Genomic DNA, 9,634 nt, shown 5'->3' on the forward strand with positions numbered 1-9,634 from the left:
AGACCTGTCTTTGTTTGGGCGGACTGTGGCGGTTAAGGCTGACCTGCTACCTACCATCAATTACGTGGCATATGTCTTTCCGCTTCCCAATAACTACGGGATCCGCTTGGAGAGGTTAATTTTCTCCTTTCTGTGGAAAAATGGATGCGAACTTGTGGCGAGACGGCAAATGTATAGGGAGTTTAGGAGGGGGGGAAGGGGTGTGCCATGCTTGCCACTACACGTGGCTGCTCTGTTTCTGAGCTTCCTTGCCCGCTTAATGGTGTGCGGTCCGGGCCACAAAGCATACTTTCTTGCACGGTTCTGGCTAGGGTTTTCGCTGCGCTCGGTGGTCCCTTTGAACACACTGGCGCCGTGGTCTTTTGATAGGCCTAGACAATATGAGTGGGCTGCTAGATTCTTAAAGTTGCACCCTGAGTGCCTGGCTCAGAACGCCATTTTAGACCACCGTCAGCTCTACTCAGGTTTGAGGGATGAGTTAGTGAGTGGGGTTCAGATGGCGCTCATCCCGTACACTGTGGCCTGGGCCGCTCTGCAGCCCCCTTATTTGGATGGGGCCAGTAAAGATCTCCACTGGCTGGGGGCTTTGGACCGCTTACCGGTTCGGGAGAGGCTGTACAGGCATGGCCAAGGGCAGTCACCTTTGTGCCCGGTAGGATGTGGTAGGGAGGAGACACTGGCGCATGCCTTTTGGACTTGCCCGGAGGTTGCTTCTTTTTGGAAGAAGGTTGCACTTTGGTGGAGGGAGTGGGGGGGCCCTCCACTCTCCTGTAGTTTAATTCTGTACGGGGAGGGGCTGGGTCTCCTTAATCCTGACCGGAGAAGAGTGGTGTGGCTTATTTTGTCTGAAGGTAAAAAGGTTGTGTGGAACTGCAGAACAGCTTGCGTGAGAAAGCAGCAGGTGCAGCAAGAGGCTGATGCCAAGTTCTTTTGTTTTCTGGCAAAGGTGCGTAGGAGCTTGTGGCCCTGCCTGGATCAATTAAAGGAAGAGGGGGAAAAGCAGTCCCTTAGGAGGTTAATGGAAAAGAAGTTTGGGAGGGTGGGGGTAGGGTAATTTTCTTTGTTTAAAGGGTTGTTATTTTTTTGTTTATTTTTTGTATTATGCCATGATTGACAGTTTTTGTAGGGATGAATGTTTTTTATGGACTGCTAGTTTTGTTTGTTTCTGTAGGTTTGGATTGTTCTGTGTTTGAAATTGATGATTGTTCTGTTTACTTTGCAATGATTTTGAGTATAATAAAAAAAAAAAAAAAAAAAAAAAAAAAAATCTGTTCTTATCAGTTTAATGTCTGATACGTCTCCTATCCGGGGACTATATGTTAAATGGATTTTTGACCTTCGGAAATGGAAGCGGAGCTTGCTCCTTCCACTCCATGCATCAACATGGTATTGCAGTGTTTCCATGAATGGTGCGCTCCCCATCTCGGGGATAAATAAGTCAAGTATAAAAAAAGAATTTGCTTCTTTTGTGCGTGAATGACGGTGTTTTTTCTAATCCGTGTGTTTTAAAATTGCTGTGATTTCGTTGGCTTTATTGGTTTAACGAAAAGCTTGCGTGGAAATGAACACGCTGATAAAGAAATGTTTTTGTAATGTATTTAATTAATTTCTTTACAAGTTTGCGGAGGTGATACGAGGACGAATTAAACATCCTCGACACAGCTGAAGGCGCAACAAAAGCGAACGAGACCGATTGGAATGTTAAAAACACCTGAAAACTTTTTTCACTACCCTTCATACTACAGCTGTCGAAAAACCACAGCAACGTCGACAGACCTGGAAGCATAGCTGTACTTGTTTAATTCACAACGACAACGGGTAAGTCATTGAGCCCTGTGTTTTTATTTATCCACGTTCTAAAATTGCTATGCTTTCGTTGTTTCTTGATTGCTCTGTACATTTCTTTGTTTCTATTCCACGTAAAGTTACTTTGTAATAACGAAACCATATATTTGAATGCGCAATTTAAATCCATTTGATTTAAATTGTTTCACATATTTCACTCTACACGGTTCAACCGGGCTGGAAACGGAATAAAAACAGGGTAGATCTCGAAGAATGTTTGGTCTCAGACGTGGCTTCGTGCGCTTTCCACCTGGTCACACACAGTAAATGAAATGTTAGTCGGACGGCCTCCGGGGGCGCCGTCGATGTGATCGGTCACAGGAAGATGCGGCCGTCTGGCCTCAAAGGGTGTCGCTCATACTTACCTGGCAGGGGAGACACCATGATCATGAAGGTGGTTCACCCAGGGCGAGGCTCAGCCATTGCACTCCGGTTGGGCTGACCCTTTGCGAATTCCCCAAATGTGGGAATCTCGACTGCAAAATTTCTGATAGTGGGGGACTGCGTTCGCGCTCTCCCCTGACCTTTGTGTAAAAATAGATTCGCTTGTCGTTTTACGTAAAATCCAAGAGACGTCTAACCACGGCCCAAGAATACATTAGTCATCAAAAAAGCGGCTATTCAACGACTACATAACTTTTAATAGACAGCGAATAAGTGTCTAGGCTAAAACAAGGCTGTATTTGGGCTGTCAGTGAAAATCTAATAGCCGTTTGACCATTCCAAACGAATAGACTAGCCATTAAATAGAACCACAATCAAACGGCTACATGTCTAAGAGCACAAAATAATGCTTAGATGATTCTTTTACTTCCAATATAAGAGGTTCTCGGGAATGGCAATCATCCAAACTAATAAATTATAAAGGCTTTTATAAGAAAATGACAACAGTTAAACAACCTAGACAGCGTTGGGCAATACAAAATGCTAATAAATACAAGACAAATTGAAATATTGTACATGCATGTACATTAAACAAGCCAACAAATCTGCCAATGGGCTACGACAATTTTTCTTGAATTAAGTGTTTATATCTAGATTTGTTTCTTACCCCTTTGGCAGATTTATTTGCTTGTTTTAAGCCCAAATTCTGAGTTTTTTCTCCCTAAAGGCTAGGTTTATTTTCTTAGGGCATTTTGCTCATCAAAAAATGCATCTTATTTTAAGACTTTCTAGATATTTGTATAGTTAAAACAGTTCGAAATAACAAGTAAGAAATGATTTTTTGCAATGTATTCATTCATTCGCTACCCTTCATACTACAGCTGTCGAAAAACCACAGCAACGTCGACAGACCTGGAAGCGTAGCTGTATTTGTTTAACTCACAAAGACAACGGGTAAAGTATTTTCTTGATTACCTAAGTGACTTGATGTAAGAAAATAAGTTTAGGTTTAAGGGGGGGAAATACAGTTTAAAGGGATATTTCAATTTATGATGATAATTCTGTCATCATTTACTCATGCATACAGGCTTACAACAACACGAGGATTAGTTTTTTTCTGAGTAACACAAAAGAAGGTATTTTGAGGAATGATGGTAAACCCACAGCAGATAGTCACCATTGACTTCCATAGTAGGAATAAAAAAATATGATGGAATTTAATAGGTACCATCAACCGTGTGCTAACCATCACTTTGCAAAATATTTTCTTCATCATTTATCACGATACTTCCAAAATATTTTTTCCTACTAAGTCAATATTTCATTATTTGCTTTACAAGCTTAAAAATGATGGTGACAGGATTCCATGGTAATCACAAACAGGTAAACAAGTAAAATAATCACTATTTACTTTTAAAAGCATTTTGAAAATTGCTTGCTTATGCTGGGAGTAAAGGTATTTCATGCAAAAGGTATTTCCTCTTTAAAAGGTAATGTATGCTTCTTTTAAAGCTGACACATTTGCCACATTAAAATAACAGAAATGTGTACTGTTTAAACTTTTTGGAGCCGGTGTGTCTGTGTTCTTGGTGCACACATCTACATGTAAAAGCAGAATTGCTTATTATTCTTCTCTATTTCTTGTATAGGTCAATTATGAGTGAAGAACCGTTCACCAAATGAAGACCGCAGCCAGGTGACGGGATTCTGTGGTAATCACAAACAGGTAAACCAGTAAAATAATCATCATTTAATGTTAAAATAATTTTGAAAATTGAAGTTCTGTGTGTTCTTATTGTACTTTATTTATTTCTGCAGGTAAGCACCATACCGTAAGCTTCATTCCCTTTATAACAGGTAAGGTTCATACTGTTTTATTCTTTTGTACTGTTTTATTCGTACTGTTTTAAATCATTCAGTAAATGCAAAGTTAAACTGATGTGTTTTTAATCTAGATTTAAAAGTGTCTACTGTTGAAGCACATCTGATCTCTTCTGAAAGCTGATAATAACTGAATGCTGATGCACCTTGTTTTGAGTGAACCCTTGTTTTTTCTAAATGACCTGATCCTATTGATCCGAGTAATCGGTTTCATATTCGATTAGCATATCTGTCATGTATTGTAGCCATGAAGTGGTTTTTAAACAAGAAACAGTACTTTTTAAATCCATTGACCATTGCAATAATCGGCCCTGCTGGTGATGAAAGCATGAACAAGTTTCTCTAAGTCCTGTCTTGAGACAAAACCTCTAATTCTGGCAATATTTCTGAGATGGTAGTAAAAGCAGAATTCCTTATTATTTTTCTCTATCTCAGGCTCTATGGCATATATGTCATGATTTTATTTGTCTATTTATATGTCTATTTACAAGGACTGCCTTGGCCAAATGTTATTGTTAATTAATATTGAAGCAGTTATTTAACATATTTCCTTTGAGTAGTGATTTGTGTAATGATCCATATATCTATTTTTATGTATATTTTTAACTTAGGAATGTGATTTTAAAGCTCATATTTGTTATTGTATGACACCTCTCATGTTATGAAAGTAAAAAATAAATGTATTTTCTGATGTCTTGCATTTCTGTTTTTAAACTGTTAATCCTTATCAAGTGCTATACATTAGAAAGTGGATATAGAGTGAAATGCACACGGTGAATAATGAACGCAGACCTTCAGTGCCGGACCTCTGACCCGCTAACCTCCATCCCGACAGCCAGCACCTTCTCCGGATGCCATTGCGGTATCGCTTCTCGGCTTTTTGGGTAAGATCGAGTGGACACCGGGGACTACACGTTTAAATGGATTTTTGACCTTCGGCTATGGAAGCGAGGCTTGTTCCGTCCACTCCGTGCATCGACTCTGGCGCTTTCCGGGGACAAATAAGGTGAGTTTAAAATCAGAGTTTGCTTCTTTAGTGCGTGGTTGCCAGTTTGTTTGCCAATCCGTGGTCCATAATACGTTCCGCGTTCGTGGTCTCTCCATCGCTCAGTACTTTTCTGTGTTTCTATTTTACGTAAAGCTAACACCAAAACGATTGTGGAAGGCGCTATATAGATTGTTCTCAAAGAAAAAAAACGAGAAACAAACCCATGTGAATATGGGTCAAATTATCTAGGCGGAGCACTTCGTTCAAAGAAAAACGCAACAGAATTGTTTGCGTTGAACAAAGACAATGGTGCCTGCAGACATCGAATGTGTATTGTGGATAAAAAATGGCCAGTGGGGTGGGACAATTTTTCTTGAATTAAGTGTTTATGGGAAAAGTTCACGAATTTTTTCTAACCCTGTAGTCAGATTTATTTGCTTGTTTTAAGCATAAAATAACAGGAGAAGAAATTGTGTAGGGGGAGCAGAGGGTTTTTTTTCGTTCAAAGAAAAGCAGCGTGGCACGAATGAATGTTTGGCTGAAATGCTATCGTAATTTCCCCCTTAATTTTCCTTACAAACATGAAACCAGAGAGAAGGGTCAGTTGGCATCGAATTGCACCTTGTATTCGGTGATTGATTGAGGAAAAATATGCGTATGTGTATATATACACTTGTTTTGTTGAACAGAGACAATGGCCGCGTGCTCCAGCGTCACCTATATGCCTATTTCACAAAATGGCGGCTTTGACCGGAAGTAGGGAAAACATCGTTCAGGTTGCACCACTACGATGGCCACTCAATATAGTATGGACTGACAGCTGCTTTGTTTTCTCCTACACATGAATTTACTTGTAAAAATAACAATAACAGATATTGTCGATTGGTGTTATATTATTTTTTTAGCATTTCGTATTATCAAAATATATCATATGTTAGACAGCTTATCAATTTTAAATAAAATAACGAGACATACATAACTATTCGTGTCTGCTCCCGTTTATTGTAATGAGTGTGCACATTTGGAGAAATACTTAGACATTTTACTTCTTATTTCTTTAGACTGAATAATTATTTCTTATTAATTCCAAAGTATGCGACCCGATGATCTAATCGTGGTGTATGTGCTATTCCTCGTTTGTTTGCCTGCATCCATTGCTTTACGGCTTGCTTGTTGCGTTTAAATGCACATTTGATTTCTTTACCAGCATTGGATTTAGACCATTCAATGAGAAGAGTTAACAGCGTTTATTATGATTGATAAGCCCTCAACGGAGAATGAGGTCGGCATACATTAAAAGCCTTATTTTGTTTTTATCGTGTGCCTTCCAAAATGTATGCGACGAAACTTAAATCACGCAAAATATGAATGGTAACTAGACGTGCTTGTTGTGTGCAAGGAGTGCATTTATTTGTAAACTTTTGCTAAATCAAAATGGTTTATTTGTATTTGCTTTTTACCTGGGTTTTATCAGGTTCGCAGTCGGGACATTTTTAATACATAGTGTAATTAATTTCAAAGAAATAAGAAGTAAAATGTGTAAGTATTCCTCAAAATGTGCTTTGGACTAAGTCCCCCGTCATCACAGCAAACGGGAGCAGACCCGAATAGGTATGTCTAGTTATTTTATTAAAAATTTCCAGCCGTCTGTAAATTTATGTTTGAAAGAAAAAAGTAAATTAATATCTTACTTACTGTTTTTGTCTTGTTTTCTAGTGAATATCTGACAATTCTTAAATGGAGATACATTTACTTGGTAGGCAAAGTGGCTTAAGATATTATGTATTGTAATAGAAAATTGTTATAAAAACGTTTTGTTTTTGCTGGGAATTCTTGTATATATTTCACAGCTATATAATTAATTATAATAACGCACTTTTTGTTGATAAACATGTTAAAAAATACATTAACACATAATAATGTGGCAACAAATCAAATGTGCATTTAAATGCAACAAGCAAAAATAAATAAATAAAGCAAATGCACGGAAAAGAAACGAGGAATAAAAGAAACACCGCGATTAAAAAAATCAGATCGCATACTTTGTAATAATTGAAATAAATTATAAAAATCAACAGGTTTATATTTAAAACAAATAAAAAATATCTGCCAGCGGGGTAAGAAAAATAAACTTAATTCTAGTTTCAACTTAATTCAATAATAAACTCAATTTAGGTTTATTTTTCTTACCCCACTGGCAGATATTTTTACTTGTTTTAAGCCTTAACCTATTACATTTTAGAATTTATTTCAGTAAACAAGACTTAAATTCTAAGCCACTTTGCTTATTAAGTAAATGTATCTCGATTTAAGAATTATTTTTTAACTCGAAAACATTAAGAAAATACTAAGTAAACGAACAAATTGGGATGTTCAAAACACTTAAATATTTTTTTTCACTCTACCCTTCATATTACAGCTGTCGAAAAACCACAGCAACGTTGACAGACCTGGAAGCCATGATACATTAGCAGTTTTCTCTCTATCTCTCTCTCTCTCATGAGCGTGGATCAGATCCTGCATTAAAACATGAACTTCTGATTTGCTAGCTCAACGTTCTACCTCTGGGTTATACAATGAGAACGTATAGAGTTAAGTGCCCGCTAGCCTCCACCCCAAAAGCCAGCGCCTTCGCCGGCTCCCCCTTTGGCTGCGTCTATTCCGGTATCGCTTCTCGGCCTTTTGGCTAAGATCAAGTGTAGTATCTGTTCTTATCAGTTTAATGTCTGATACGTCTCCTATCCGGGGACTATATGTTAAATGGATTTTTGACCTTCGGAAATGGAAGCGGAGCTTGCTCCTTCCACTCCATGCATCAACATGGTATTGCAGTGTTTCCATGAATGGTGCGCTCCCCATCTCGGGGATAAATAAGTCAAGTATAAAAAAAGAATTTGCTTCTTTTGTGCGTGAATGACGGTGTTTTTTCTAATCCGTGTGTTTTAAAATTGCTGTGATTTCGTTGGCTTTATTGGTTTAACGAAAAGCTTGCGTGGAAATGAACACGCTGATAAAGAAATGTTTTTGTAATGTATTTAATTAATTTCTTTACAAGTTTGCGGAGGTGATACGAGGACGAATTAAACATCCTCGACACAGCTGAAGGCGCAACAAAAGCGAACGAGACCGATTGGAATGTTAAAAACACCTGAAAACTTTTTTCACTACCCTTCATACTACAGCTGTCGAAAAACCACAGCAACGTCGACAGACCTGGAAGCATAGCTGTACTTGTTTAATTCACAACGACAACGGGTAAGTCATTGAGCCCTGTGTTTTTATTTATCCACGTTCTAAAATTGCTATGCTTTCGTTGTTTCTTGATTGCTCTGTACATTTCTTTGTTTCTATTCCACGTAAAGTTACTTTGTAATAACGAAACCATATATTTGAATGCGCAATTTAAATCCATTTGATTTAAATTGTTTCACATATTTCACTCTACACGGTTCAACCGGGCTGGAAACGGAATAAAAACAGGGTAGATCTCGAAGAATGTTTGGTCTCAGACGTGGCTTCGTGCGCTTTCCACCTGGTCACACACAGTAAATGAAATGTTAGTCGGACGGCCTCCGGGGGCGCCGTCGATGTGATCGGTCACAGGAAGATGCGGCCGTCTGGCCTCAAAGGGTGTCGCTCATACTTACCTGGCAGGGGAGACACCATGATCATGAAGGTGGTTCACCCAGGGCGAGGCTCAGCCATTGCACTCCGGTTGGGCTGACCCTTTGCGAATTCCCCAAATGTGGGAATCTCGACTGCAAAATTTCTGATAGTGGGGGACTGCGTTCGCGCTCTCCCCTGACCTTTGTGTAAAAATAGATTCGCTTGTCGTTTTACGTAAAATCCAAGAGACGTCTAACCACGGCCCAAGAATACATTAGTCATCAAAAAAGCGGCTATTCAACGACTACATAACTTTTAATAGACAGCGAATAAGTGTCTAGGCTAAAACAAGGCTGTATTTGGGCTGTCAGTGAAAATCTAATAGCCGTTTGACCATTCCAAACGAATAGACTAGCCATTAAATAGAACCACAATCAAACGGCTACATGTCTAAGAGCACAAAATAATGCTTAGATGATTCTTTTACTTCCAATATAAGAGGTTCTCGGGAATGGCAATCATCCAAACTAATAAATTATAAAGGCTTTTATAAGAAAATGACAACAGTTAAACAACCTAGACAGCGTTGGGCAATACAAAATGCTAATAAATACAAGACAAATTGAAATATTGTACATGCATGTACATTAAACAAGCCAACAAATCTGCCAATGGGCTACGACAATTTTTCTTGAATTAAGTGTTTATATCTAGATTTGTTTCTTACCCCTTTGGCAGATTTATTTGCTTGTTTTAAGCCCAAATTCTGAGTTTTTTCTCCCTAAAGGCTAGGTTTATTTTCTTAGGGCATTTTGCTCATCAAAAAATGCATCTTATTTTAAGACTTTCTAGATATTTGTATAGTTAAAACAGTTCGAAATAACAAGTAAGAAATGATTTTTTGCAATGTATTCATTCATTCGCTACCCT

General features: G+C 38.4%; 4 non-coding genes across 4 annotated transcripts; all 4 read left to right on the forward strand.

Annotated features, from left to right (window-relative positions):
- Positions 1-1,220: 1,220 nt before the first annotated feature.
- On the forward strand, positions 1,221-1,420 carry LOC135766077 (U2 spliceosomal RNA). Its single transcript, XR_010541320.1, has one exon. It is a non-coding gene; the product is annotated as a U2 spliceosomal RNA (small nuclear RNA).
- A 782-nt stretch (positions 1,421-2,202) lies between these two features.
- On the forward strand, positions 2,203-2,367 carry LOC135766069 (U1 spliceosomal RNA). The gene has a single exon (XR_010541312.1). It is a non-coding gene; the product is annotated as a U1 spliceosomal RNA (small nuclear RNA).
- Positions 2,368-7,764: 5,397 nt separating this feature from the next.
- Positions 7,765-7,955, forward strand: LOC135766075 (U2 spliceosomal RNA). Its single transcript, XR_010541318.1, has one exon. It is a non-coding gene; the product is annotated as a U2 spliceosomal RNA (small nuclear RNA).
- A 782-nt stretch (positions 7,956-8,737) lies between these two features.
- On the forward strand, positions 8,738-8,902 carry LOC135766070 (U1 spliceosomal RNA). Its single transcript, XR_010541313.1, has one exon. It is a non-coding gene; the product is annotated as a U1 spliceosomal RNA (small nuclear RNA).
- Positions 8,903-9,634: the final 732 nt, after the last annotated feature.

The sequence above is a fragment of the Paramisgurnus dabryanus genome, chromosome 9, assembly GCF_030506205.2.
Source record: "Paramisgurnus dabryanus chromosome 9, PD_genome_1.1, whole genome shotgun sequence".
In the NCBI taxonomy this organism is placed as follows: domain Eukaryota; kingdom Metazoa; phylum Chordata; class Actinopteri; order Cypriniformes; family Cobitidae; genus Paramisgurnus; species Paramisgurnus dabryanus.